Raw genomic sequence first — 13,371 nt, forward strand, 5'->3', positions numbered from 1 at the left:
TGATTTTTATTCTCATTTAGAACATAGTCTTCCCCTTTATTCCTTCTACCAAAGTGCATGACAATACACTTCCCTGCAAAATATTCTATCTGCCACTCCTTTGTCCATTCTCCTAATCTGTCCAAGTCCTTTTGAAGACCCTGTGATTCCTCAACACTACTTGCTCCTCCACATATCTTCAAATTGTTCGCAAAACCTGGCCACTTAACCATCAATTCCATTATCCAAATCATTGACATGCAATCTGAAAAGAAACGGTAGCACCACCACCACTAATCACAAGAAATCAACCAGAAAAGGCCCCCATTATTCTGACACTTTGCCCCGTGCCAATCAGCCAATCTTCCTTCCATGTTAGCATCTTTTCAAGATGCCTCATGAGCGAACCTTGCCAAAGACACAACATCCACTGATTCATCTTTGTCCATACTGCTTCTTACTTCCTCAAAGGATTCCAACAGATTTTTAAAGCAGGATTTCACCTTAAAGAAACCATGCTGACTTTGGCCTATTGTATTACGTGCCTCCAAGTACCCCAAAGTATCACCCTTAATGTCTTTAGAAACTTTTATGATCACCCCTAATCCTTAGCTCCAGTGAAAATCTACCCTCTCCTTGTAACTCAAGCTCTAGCCCCGAACATTCTTGTTACACTTTTTGCTCCCTTTTAAGTTTTTAGTGATAACACAATGATTGGGTGCCAGGAGGGTGCAGGTATCAGGGGCTGTGATGATTAACTCATATTTGAGGTTCCTACCACTTCACCAATACTGAGTGACCATTGAGAATTCTAGATCTTTTTTCTCATTTGCAGATTTTATCAATGCACTGCATTTAGCTTTAATGAAAGGGCAGTTATTCTTGTCAGGCTGACAGATTGTTGTATGTTTTTGTGAGTTCCGCAGAAAATGTGGCCCCTGAACCATATTTCATTGTGTGGTGGCGTTGACATGGCTACAGTCATGCACAGCCTGTTTTAAGTTTTCTACTGATTTCGGTGGTGGGAATGCTGCCAGTTACAAACTTCGGACCACTGGTGTACATAAGGGTCTTCGAGACCATATAAATAGCTCCCCAAACCTGACAATACATGTAGAAATGTTGTTAATGAAGGCTAATGACATTCTTGTCTTCACTGGCCTGAGAGCGGGTCATAAGAGCAAGGAAGTCACATTGCAGTCATGCAGAACTTTGGTTAGGCCACACTTCGAACTCTGCTTGCAGTCCCAATCTCTCTGTTACAGGAAACACGTGTGGGCGTTGGAGAAAGTATGGAAGGCATTCACCAGAGTGCTGCCTAAATTAAGGAGTATTAATGAAGAGAGGTTGGGCAAACTTGGGTTGTTTTCTTTGGAATATTGGAAGATGAGTGGAGATCTGATAGAGGGTTATAAAATTATGAGCGGCACAGATAGGGAAGATGATCTGAGTCTTTTATCCCGTGGTGAAAATGTCAAATTTTCAAGAGCATAGGGTTAAGATGAAAGGAGAATTTTTTAAAAGGAAATGCATGAGGCAAGATTTTGGGTGCTAAGTTAGAGTGAGGGTCCAAAGTGCAGTGGTGGAAGTAGATATGATGCAATATTTCAGAGGCAGATAGACAGGCACACGAGCAGGCAGACATTCGGGGGATATAATTTGTGTTCCAGCAGATAAGTTTAGTTTAATTTTTTATTACTGTTGGCACAGTCATGTAGGGCCGAATGTCCTGTTCATGTTCTGTACTGTCCTGTGTACCATCGAAATACAGTATCGATAGCTGGAGATCAGTGTCCAGCTACAATTAGTGATTCATATTTATAATAAACATTAACGTTATCGCCATTCGTTGCAGATGCATCAACAAAGTAGGGAGAACCGAGAACCCTTGTATACTGTAAGTATGGAAAGAAATTCATTCTATTGATCAGCCTTTTATTCACCAAGAAATAATAAAATGGATGAAAGAAATGTTTACTTAAGTTTATCCATTCTTCCAAGAACCTCAACCAAGCTGAAGGTGACCTCTATTGCAATCTGAAGTTGTAAGATCCAAAGGTGAGTTTGTCAAAGTTCATTATAATGTTCCCGTATAATGATCCGGCAAATGAGGCGTATTCTTATTTTTCTAGAAACATGTATTTTAATTTATAGGAGGAGTGTTATTGTTGGCCTGATGCACTTAAGTATAGAACATTGGAAGTATATATCAGTGCAGAACTGTGGGGGGAAACATTGCTGATGTCTGCATAGGCATTAGACTGAGGGTCTGCCTATTCACCCAGGGTGTCTTCCAGAACCTTAAACAACATCCCGAAGAACACGATATTAGGTCTGGTGTTTCCCTTGGTGTCCTAGCCATTATCTACCTCTTAATTGACATAGGAAAACAAACAGACAGTCTGGGCCATATGTCTTGGGACACAAGAGACTGCAGACTGTGGAATTGGAAGCAAAATACTGGTGGAGGATCTCAGCGATTCAAGCAGCATCTGTGGTGGAGAATGTAAGAGTCAGCAACCCAAACATTGACCATCCCTCTCCCACCACACCTGTTGCTTGGCTGTCTGAGTTTCTCTAGCCGTTTGTTGCTTGGTTGTTATTAGTCACCATGCCAGAGTACAGGGTCTCCAGCACACTGACGTGGTGGCTGCATTTTCTGTCCAGAGGTCACTTTGGGAAGTTCTGAGCTAGTGACAAACTCTATTGCTTTCCAGATCAATGATGTGCGCACCCTATTGGTCAGCGAGAAGGACTGACATTGGAAGGATATTTCTGTAAGATGTAGAACGACAACAGACACCTAGTTTCTACTGCAGCTCCTCACACTTTGTGATAGGTACCTCAAGAAGCAAATAAAACATTTCTTATTGAAATTACTATATCAATCACTTAAACAGCATGAGCCATCAAGGACACATAAGCCATGAATCTCTGAACGTAACTTCCATTGATGACACTCAGCAATATTTGATGATCTTTGCCGCCATGGTTTGTGGAGCGGAATTTGAAACTTACTTGCATGCGCTGTTGTTGCAAGTTAATCATTAATTTCTACTGGATAATTTTTAACATGTATTTTCACTTCAGAAATGTGTAATATGTCTTATAGTCCAAATAAAAGGATTTAACCTGTCTGGTGGTAAATATATGGCGTTGGTTATAAATTTGTTAAAGTATTATGTTTATACACGATATTAGAGTCATAGAGTGGCACCTCACAGAATTAGACATTTCTGCCCATCCAGTGCAAGCCTAACTGTTGTTTTGATGAGTCTTATCGACCCACACATGGACCACAGATCTCCATAACCCTCCCACACATGCACTTAATTCATTTGAAAGTTGTAATCAAACATTGGTTCAACTTGCTGACGGCTTTAACCAGTGCACAGGTCTTCCTGCTATAAATCAGGAAAGAACTCACAGAGGTGAAAAAAAAACTGCAGATACTGGTTTCTCAAGCAAGCCATAAGATGCCAGAGTAACAAAGCGGGCTCACCAGGAGAAAGGAAAGAAAATGGATTATCAACGTTTCAGGCAGAAACCCTTCATCTGGATTGAGGTGGGGGTGTTGAGGGGAATTCTCAGCTCCAGAAGAGCAAAATGGGTGAGTTTGAAATATTTGATAGCGAGGTAGCAGCTCATGGCAAAGTTATTATATTTAATGATTTCTGCATGGTTGCAAGAGGCAGCAGTTATCCAGCCTCTGTATCAGAGAAAGAGGTGGGTTACGATGACGATGTGGAACTGCAATAGAGACTGTTCCATGCAGCTGGTAAAGAGATAGGCGTAGCCCGGACTCACGCCGGCACTCACAGTTAATGTTTTTTCTGGGGACAATGGGCGGATTTAAAGGAGAAGGTGTGGTTGGTACAAACAGGAGAGCACAGGCTGGAGCAGGTTTGGTTGGATCGTATGTTCATGAGGAAATGCAGGTTTCTGAGGCCTTCCTGGTTGAAAAGAGGAGTACAAGAACTGGATGTAGGTGGTAAAGGTGAGGCAGTGGGACGGGGAATTGTAAATTTTTGAAGCGTTTGAGATGCCCGGATGTAAGTGGGCTGGAAGATGGGAGAACAAAACAGAATCCAGACATAAAAAGATGGGTTCACTGGAGCAGGAACAGATGGACAATGGGTCAACCGGGGCAGTCCAGTTTGTGTACATTCTACAGAAGGTGGAATGAGACAGCGCTGGCTGGGGAATAATGAGGTTCCCAGCCCATTCTCCTGTGGTGTTGAGGTCTGACATGGTCCAGCTCCACTTGAAGGCAGGGAGGAAATTGTTGGCAAATTTTCTGTACTGATCCAGCTATGTTACCACCCCACACATCTCATCTCAGCTCTAATGCGCACTTCCTGGCCCCCCCACCCTCTCCATCCAGATGAAGGGTCTTGGCTGGAAATGTCCAAAGTTTTTACCCTCCACTGGGGCTATCTGACTTGCTCAGTTTGTCCAGCGACACGAGGATTTAAAACATGTCTGTGAATAACTATTCTGTTTGTGTAACATGATAGCAATAGGTATTGCATTAAACGAAGGAAGTCTCATGTTGGAGATTTGCCAGATATACTTACCCTCTCCTTGCATTAACAAAGCTATTTTTCATAATTATGGATATCACGTTGCTTTTATTCACCTTAATGTACTTGAACTGCAATCATCAAGTGCGGTTGAACGGAAATGAAAGTATTAACATTATGAGGAGAATTAGGTGGCTCTGGCCCTGTACTCGATGGAGCTTAGAAGAACGATGGGGATATCTCACTGAAGCCATTGAATACTGAAAGTCCTAAGTAAGGCATATGTGGAGAGGATGTTTCCTGTAGAGGATAAGCCTAGGACCAGAGGGCACAACCTCTGAATTGAACAGGGGTTTCCAATTTTTTATTATGCCACAGAGCATAACGGAGAGGAGTCTGTAGACCCCCTGGTTGGGAACCCCTGGAATAGAGGGATGTCCCAAGAAGAAAAGAGCAGGTGGAATTTCTTTAGCCCTAGAGTGGTGAATCTGCAGAACTGGTTTCCACAGATGGCTCTGGAAGTTAAATCGTTGGGTATATTTAAGGCAGAAATTGATAGATTCCTGATTTGACTGGACAACAAGAGTTATGGGGAGAAGGCAAGAGAATGCGGTTGAGAGGAAAACAGATTAGTCACAATGGGATGGAGGACCAGACTCAATGTGCAGAATGGTCTAATTCTGCTCTATTTCTTATGGCCTTATGGTCCAATAGTCACAACTAATGCCCTCACAACCTCTTCAGGTACCCTTTTCAGTATCTTGAGTGTTTTTCCTCTGATGAACATAATTGATGTTTTCAAACTAATTATTTAAAATTACCCTATGAAGAGTTTTATGTGATGAGTAGTATGCAAACTAAATCATCAATATTTCAATAGTTACATCTGGTTTGCTGAATGAACGCAGCACTTTCTACTCTGCTTGTCTTACACCTGACACTCGTGGTGAGGTACTGTCAACGTAATGTATTTGTTCTCTACATTGTCATCTCAAACTCCTAACCGTAGATTAGTCAGCACTCACCTTTCCTCCCCACTACTGATCAGACCAAGCAGATGTGATTTCCGCTCCTTCATTAAGTGCTGTGTCATATGACATGGGTAATCATGGTCTTTCCATAAACAAGAGAAATTATAAATATGCTGGAAATCCATGCAACACACACAAATTGCTGGAGAAATGCAGCAGACCAGGCAGCATCTATGGAAAAGAGTAAACAGTCAATGTTTCCGGCTGAGACCTTTCTTCACGATTCAAGGTCTTTCCACGACCGTGATTGTTCTTGAGCCATATTTTTACAGAAGTAGTTTGTCATTGTCTTATAAGACCATAATACTACAAGATATAGGAGCAGAATTAGGCCATTTGGCCAATCGAGTCTGCTTTGCCATTTCATCATGGGTGATCCATTTTTTCTCTCAGCCCCTACCTCCTGCCTTATCTCTATATCCCTTTAAAAGAGAGCAGTTTGTGGCAGACGGTCATTTTCTTCAGCGATTGAACGGGGCAGGACTGTGCAAGCACGTGTAAGTCAGCCTGTGAGGCAGCAGGAGTACTTATAAGAGAGCAGTTTGACGGAGTGGGCGACGGAGTAGTGGGAGACAGAGTAGAAGGCTTTGTCTCGAGAGGCTTCGGCGAGCAGAGGCTGAGGACGAGCTTCACTCCAAGTGAGGTAAGGCCGGGGAAGTTCCTTTAAAAGGAGAACGGTCTGCAGCGGTATTTTATTTGAAGCAAGGAAGGCGGCGAGGCTGTAGCGTATTGGGTAGGTCATGACAGCTGAAATCGGCCCTGTGGTTTGTTCCTCCTGCAGCATGTGGGAAATCAGGGATACTTCCAGTGTCCCTGATGACTATGTGTGTAGGAAATGTGTCCAGCTGCAGCTTCTGGCAGATCACATTGAGCAGCTGGAGCTGCGAATGGATTCATACTGGAGCATCCGCGATGCTGAGAAAGTCGTGAATAGCACGTTCAGTGAGTTGGCCACACCGCAGGTAAAGGCTACACAGGCAGAAAAGGAATGGGTGGCCACTAGTCAGTATAGCAGTGGGCAGGTAGTGCAGGAGTCCCCTGAGGTCATCTTCCTCCTAAACAGATATACTGTTTTGGATACTGTTAGGGGAGATGTCTCATCAGGAGAAGGCAGCAGCAGCCAAATTCATGGCACCATGGGTGGCTCTGCAGCACAGGAGGGAAGGAGAGCTATAGTGATAGGGGATTCGATTGTAAGGGGAATAGATAGGCGTTTCTGCGGCTGCAAACGAGACACAGGAGGGTATGTTGCCTCCCTGGTGCAAGGGTCAACGATGTCTCTGAGCGGCTGCAGGACATTCTGGAGTGGGAGGGTGAACAGCCAGTGGTCGTGGTGCACATAGGTACCAACGATGTAGGTAAAAAATGGGATGAGGTCCTACAAGGTGAATTTAGGGAGTTTGCAGATAAACTAAAAAGTAGGACCACAAAGGTAATAATCTCTGGATGACTACCAGTGCCACGTGCTAGTCAGAGTAGAAATAGGAGGATAATTCAGATGAATACGTGGCTTGAAAAATGGTGCAAGGGGGAGGGAATCAAACTTCTGGGGCATTGGAACCAGTTCTGGAGGAGGTGGGACCGGTACAAACAGGATGGTCTGCACCTGGGCTGGACTGGAACCAATGTCCTAGGGGGAGCGTTTGCTACTGTTGTTCAGGAGGATTTAAACTAATGTGGCAGGGGAATGGGAACAAGTGCAAAGAGACAAAGGGGTGTAAAATGAGGGTAGAAGCAAAAAGTAGTAAGGTGAAAAGTAAAAGTGGCAGGCAGGCAAATCCAGGGCAAAAATCAAAAAGGGCCACTTTTCAACATAATTGTATAAGGGCTAAGCGTGTTGTAAAAACAATCCTGGAGGCTTTGTGTGTCAATGCAAGGAGCATTTGTAACAAGGTGGATGAATTGAATGTGCAGATAGTTATTAACAAATATGGTATAGCTGGGATCACAGAGACATGGCTCCAGGGTGACCAAGGATGGGAGTTCAACATTCAGGGATATTCAAAATTCAGGAGGGATAGACATGAAAGAAAAGGAGGTGAGGTAGTGTTGCTGGTTAGAGAGGAGATTAACGCAATAGAAAGGACGGACAGTACCCTGGAGGATGTGGAATCAATATGGGTAGAGCTGCATAACACCGAGAGGAAGAAAACACTGGTGGGAGTTGTGTACAGGCCACCTAACAGTAGTAGTGAGGTTGGGGATGGCATTAAACAGGAAATTAGAAATGCGTGCAATAAAGGAACAGCAGTTATAATAGGTGACTTCAATCTACATATAGATTGGATGAACCAAATTGGTAAGCGTGTTGAGGAAGAGGATTTCTTGGAATGTATGAGGGATAGTTTTCTGAACCAATGTGTCGAGGAACCAACTAGAGAGCAGGTCATTCTAGACTGGTTTTTGAGCAATGAGGAAGGGTTAGTTAGCAATCTTGTCGTGCGAGGCCCCTTGGGTAAGAGTAACTATAATATGGTGGAATTCTTCATTAAGATGGAGAGTGACATAGCTAATTCAGTAAAAAAGGTTCTGAAATTAAAGAAGGGTAACTTTGAAGGTATGAGACGTGAATTAGCTAAGATAGACTGGCAAATGATTCTTAAAGGGTTCATGGTGGATATGCAATGGCAAGCATTTAAAGATCGCATGGATGAACTACAACAATTGTTCATCCCAGTTTGGCAAAAGAATAAACCAGGGAAGGTAGTGCACCCATGGCTGACAAGGGAAATTAGGGATAATATCAATTCCAAAGAAGAAACATACAAATTAGCCAGAAAAACGGCACACCTGAGGACTGGGAGAAATTCAGAGTCCAGCAGAGGAGAACAAAGGGCTTAATTAGGAAAGGGAAAAAAAGATTATGAGAGAAAGCTGGCAGGGAACATAAAAACTGACTGTAAAAGCTTTTATAGATATGGGAAAGGAAAAAGATTGGTTAAGACAAATGTAGGTCGCTTACAGTCAGAAACAGGTGAATTGATCATGGGGAAACCAATTGAATAACTACTTTGGTTCTGTCTTCACTAAGGAGGACATAAATAATCTTCTGGAAATAGTAGGGGACCAAGGGTCTATTGAGATGGAGGAACTGAGGGAAATACATGTTAGTAGGGAAGTGGTGTTAGGTAAATTGAAGGAATTAAAGGCAGACAAATCCCCAGGGCCAGATGGTCTACATCCCAGAATGCTTAAGGAAGTAGCCCAAGAAATAGTGGATGCATTAGTGATAAATTTTCAAAACTCTTTAGATTCTGGATTAGTTCCTGAGGATTGGAGGGTGGCTAACGTAACCCCACTTTTTTAAAAAAGGAGGGAGAGAAAAACCAGGGAATTATAGACTGGTTAGCCTAACATCGGTGGTGGGGAAAATGCTAGAGTCAGTTATCAAAGATGTGATAACAGCACGTTTGGAAAGCAGTGAAATCATCGGACAAAGTCAGCATGGATTTGTGAAAGGAAAATCATGTCTGATGAATCTCATAGAATTTTTTGAGGATGTAACTAGTAGAGTGGATAGGGGAGAACCAGTGGATGTAGTATATTTGGATTTTCAAAAGGCTTTTGACAAGGTCCCACACAGGAGATTAGTGTGCAAACTTAAAGCACACGGCATTGGGGGTATGGTATTGATGTGGATAGAGAATTGGTTGGCAGACAGGAAGCAAGGAGTGGGAATAAACAGGACCTTTTCAGAATGGCAGGCAGTGACTAGTGGGGTACCACAAGGCTCAGTGCTGGGACCCCAGTTGTTTACAATATATATTAATGACTTAGACGAGGGAATTAAATGCAGCATCTCCAAGTTTGTGGATGACATGAAGCTGGGCGGCAGTGTTAGCTGTGAGGAGGATGCTAAGAGGATGCAGAGTGACTTGGATAGGTTGGGTGAGTGGGCAAATTCATGGCAGATGCAATTTAAGGTGGATAAATGTGAGGGCAAGAACAAGAAAACAGATTATTATCTGAATGGTGGCTGATTAGGAAAAGGGGAGGTGCAACGAGACCTGGGTGTCATTATACACCAGTCATTGAAAGTGGGCATGCAGGTACAGCAGGCGGTGAAAAAGGCGAATGGTATGCTGGCATTTATAGCAAGAAGATTCAAGTACAGGAACAGGGTGGTTCTACTGCAGTTGTACAAGGTCTTGGTGAGACCACACCTGGAATATTGTGTGCAGTTTTGGTCCCCTAATCTGAGGAAAGACATTCTTGCCATAGAGGGAGTACAAAGAAGGTTCACCAGATTGAGTCCTAGGATGGCAGGACTTTCATATGATGAAAGACTGGATCAACTAGGCTTATACTTACTGGAATTTAGAAGATTGAGGGGGGATCTTACTGAAACGTATAAGATCCTAAAGGGATTGGACAGGCTAGATGCAGGAAGATTTTTTCCGAAGTTGGGGAAGTCCAGAATGAAGGGTCACAGTTTAAGGATAAAGGGGAAGCCTTTTAGGACCGAGATGAGGAAAAACTTCTTCACACAGAGAGTGGTGAATCTGTGGGATTCTCTGCCACAGGAAACAGTTGAGGCCAGTTCATTGGCGATATTTAAGAGAGAGTTAGATATGGTCCTTGTGGCTAAAGGAATCAGGGGGTATGGAGAGAAGGCAGGTACAGAGTTCTGAGTTGGATGATTAGCCACGATCATACTGAATGGTGGTGCTGGCTCAAAGGGCCGAATGGCCTACTCTTGCACCTATTTTCTATGTTTCTATGTTTTTATCCCCTCATGCCCTGACTAATCAGGAATTTACCAACCTCTGTCTTAAATATACATAAAGACCTAGCCTCTACAGCTGGCTGTGACAAAGAATTCCACAGATTGACTACTCTCTAGATAAAGAAATTCCTCCTCATCTCCGATCCAAATGGACACCACTCTATTCTGAGTCTGTGTCCTCTGGTCTTAAACTCACCCACCACAGGAGACATCCTCTCCACATCCACTCTATGAAGACCATTCATTCCTCTTTATTCTAAATTCTAGTGAATACAGGCCCAGAGCCATCAAATGCTCTTCATAGGACAAAACGTTCATTCCTGGAATCATTTTCGTGAACCTCCTTTGAACCGTCTCCAGTTTCCATTCATCCTTTCTTTTCTTTCTTTTTCCAATATTTTTATTAAATTTCATATACACAAATACAGAATTCATAAGGATACGTATTATAAATCAAAATAAGGTAGCACATCATGCACTATATATAAATCACATTGATACAATCACGGTTTCCCATATTCATGAACAATCAAATAAAATAAATTGAATTATGAAATACAATAATATGGTTAATTATATTATTAAAAAAAATCTACACCCACTACCAACACAAAGCTGGTTGGTAAAAAAAACAAAAAAAAAAGAAGAGTACTTTACCATATAGTGTTTTATAATAATAGCCCAGATCTATATTTTAATGACAATAACAATTCAAAGATTTTCAAAATAGTTCAGAAAGGGTCCCCATAACATTTGAAAATCTTGATTAGTGTCAGAAATCAAACAAATCTTCTCTGAATTTAAACATGACATAACATTGCATAACCATTCAGCATGTGTGTGTGTGGGGGGGGGCAACCTCCTTCCATTTAAGCAAGATCGCCCTCCTAGCCATAAGAGAAATAAAAACCAGTACCCGCAAATGAGAAGGCTCCAAAATTATAGCTCTTTCCTCAACAATACCAAACAAGGCAGTCAAAGGATTGGGCTTAAAATTAACTTTAAAAAGTACAGAAAAAGTTTGGAATACATCTTTCCAATATTTTTCAAGGCTCAAACATGACCAAAACATATGAAATAATGAAGCCTCTCCATTATTATGTCTGTCACAATAAGGAGATATATCTGCAAAGAAACAAGAGAGTTTGTCTTTAGACATATGAGCCCTATGTACCACTTTAAATTGCAGGAGGGAATGACGAGCACATAATGATGCAGAATTAACCATTTTGAAAATAGCCCTCCAGGTCTCATCAGATAATGAAGTCTGTAAATCCTTTTTACTAATCTTTTTTTAATTTTGTCTAATTTTGTAATTTTGTGCATGGCCATACACTTCCCAACACTGCATTCCATCTGCTAGTCTTTTGTACATTCTCTTAATCTGTCTGATTCCTTCTATAGCCTCTCTACTTCCTAAAAAAACAACTTGCCTCTCCACTTATCTTCATATTGTTTTCAATTCCATCATCCGAATCATTGACATATAACACAAGAAGAATTGGTCCCAAAACAGACCCATGTGAAACACTATTAGTGCCAGCAGCGGACATGTAAAGGCTCCCTTTATTCCCACTCTTTGCCTCCTGCCAATCAGCCACTGGCTTATCCATGCAAATTATTTTCCCTGTAATACCATGAGCTCATAGCTTGTTAAGCAGCCTCATGTGTGACATATTGTCAAAGGCCTTCTGGAAATTCTAGTACACAGCATTAAACGATTCTCCTTCGTCTATCCTGCTTGTTATTTCTTCAAAGATTTCTAACTGATTTGTTAGGTAAGATGTTCCCTTAAGGAAACTGCGCTGACTATACAGCCTATTTTATCAAGTGCCTCTTTAAGACCTCATCCTCAGTAATCCACTCCAACATCGTTCCAACCACTGAGGTCAGACTTACTGGTCTATAGTTTCCTTTCCGGGCAATGTCTTTTCATGACGGGTGACAATACTCTTCCTGGTTGTATAACCAGGACTTGTGTTATGCAGTCCCTGTTCATACGACCATTCACCACCTACTCCCATGGCTTCACCTGACCCTGATTTGAGGATGGGGTTGTGGGGGTGAAATGCTAAGCAGTTGCTACACTTTTCCCAGGGGTGGGTGACCTGCAGGCTAACGGAGGGAAGGAATGCCTTACACCTCTATGGTAGAGATACATTTTCACCCCACCACCCGAGGATGTGATGAAGCTTTCTTTCCGTGAATGACTCACTCAGAAGTTTCTGCCAAGCTGGTCAGCCTGGGACTGTTTTCCCTGGAGTGAAGGAGAATGAGAAAGACCTGAGATGTTTATAAAATCATGAAGAGGGCAGGTAAGGTAGAGAATTCTAAAACTAGTGGACATAGTATATGAGAGACAATAAATTAAATGAGACTCGATGAGAATGCTCTTCACGCAGAGAATAGTCCCTGTAAGGATGGAGCTACTGGAGGAGACCATAGACCATAAGACTATAAGACGTATCAGAATCGCATTCAAGTTCCATATTACCAACATATGTCATGAAATTTGTTGTCATTACGGCAGCAATAGAATGCAATGCATAATAATAGAAAAATGTGAATTGTAGTAAGTATATATGTATATATTAAATAGTTAAATAAGTAGTGCAAAAATAAAACATAGTGCATTAGTGTTCATGGGTTCAATCGCAATTTAGAAATCGAATGGTAGTGAGGATGAAAATGTTCCTGAATCATTGGTTGGTGTCTTTCATTCTCGGTGTCTCCTTCCTGATGGTAACAATGAGAACAACTGATATCTTGGCTGATGGGGGTCCTTAGTCATGGATGCTACCTTTTTGAAGCATCTCTCCTTGAAGATGTCCTGGGGACTATGGAGTCCAGTGCACATAATGGAGCTGACTAAGTTTAGAATTCTCTATGGTTTATTTCGGCCCTGTGCAGTAAAGTTCTCCACGCCACCTGCCCCATACCGGACGGTGATGCAGCCAGTGAGAATGTACTCCGCAGTAGATCTGTAAAGAAATCAGTATCTTTGGTTACATACTAAACCTACTCAAAGCCCTAATGAAATATAGCCGCAGTCGTGCCTTCTTTGTAGCTGCATTGGTATGTTGTGCCCAGGATAGATCCACAGAAATATTGG

At 42.2% G+C, this 13,371-nt stretch overlaps 1 long non-coding RNA gene across 1 annotated transcript; it reads left to right on the plus strand.

Annotated features, from left to right (window-relative positions):
* The first annotated feature begins 1,627 nt into the window (after nucleotides 1–1,627).
* On the plus strand, nucleotides 1,628–3,094 carry LOC140202310 (uncharacterized). Its single transcript, XR_011887068.1, has 3 exons — nucleotides 1,628–1,876; nucleotides 1,981–2,037; nucleotides 2,697–3,094. It is a non-coding gene; the product is annotated as an uncharacterized lncRNA (long non-coding RNA).
* The last annotated feature ends 10,277 nt before the right edge of the window (nucleotides 3,095–13,371 follow it).

This window comes from Mobula birostris, chromosome 8 (genome assembly GCF_030028105.1).
Source record: "Mobula birostris isolate sMobBir1 chromosome 8, sMobBir1.hap1, whole genome shotgun sequence".
In the NCBI taxonomy this organism is placed as follows: domain Eukaryota; kingdom Metazoa; phylum Chordata; class Chondrichthyes; order Myliobatiformes; family Myliobatidae; genus Mobula; species Mobula birostris.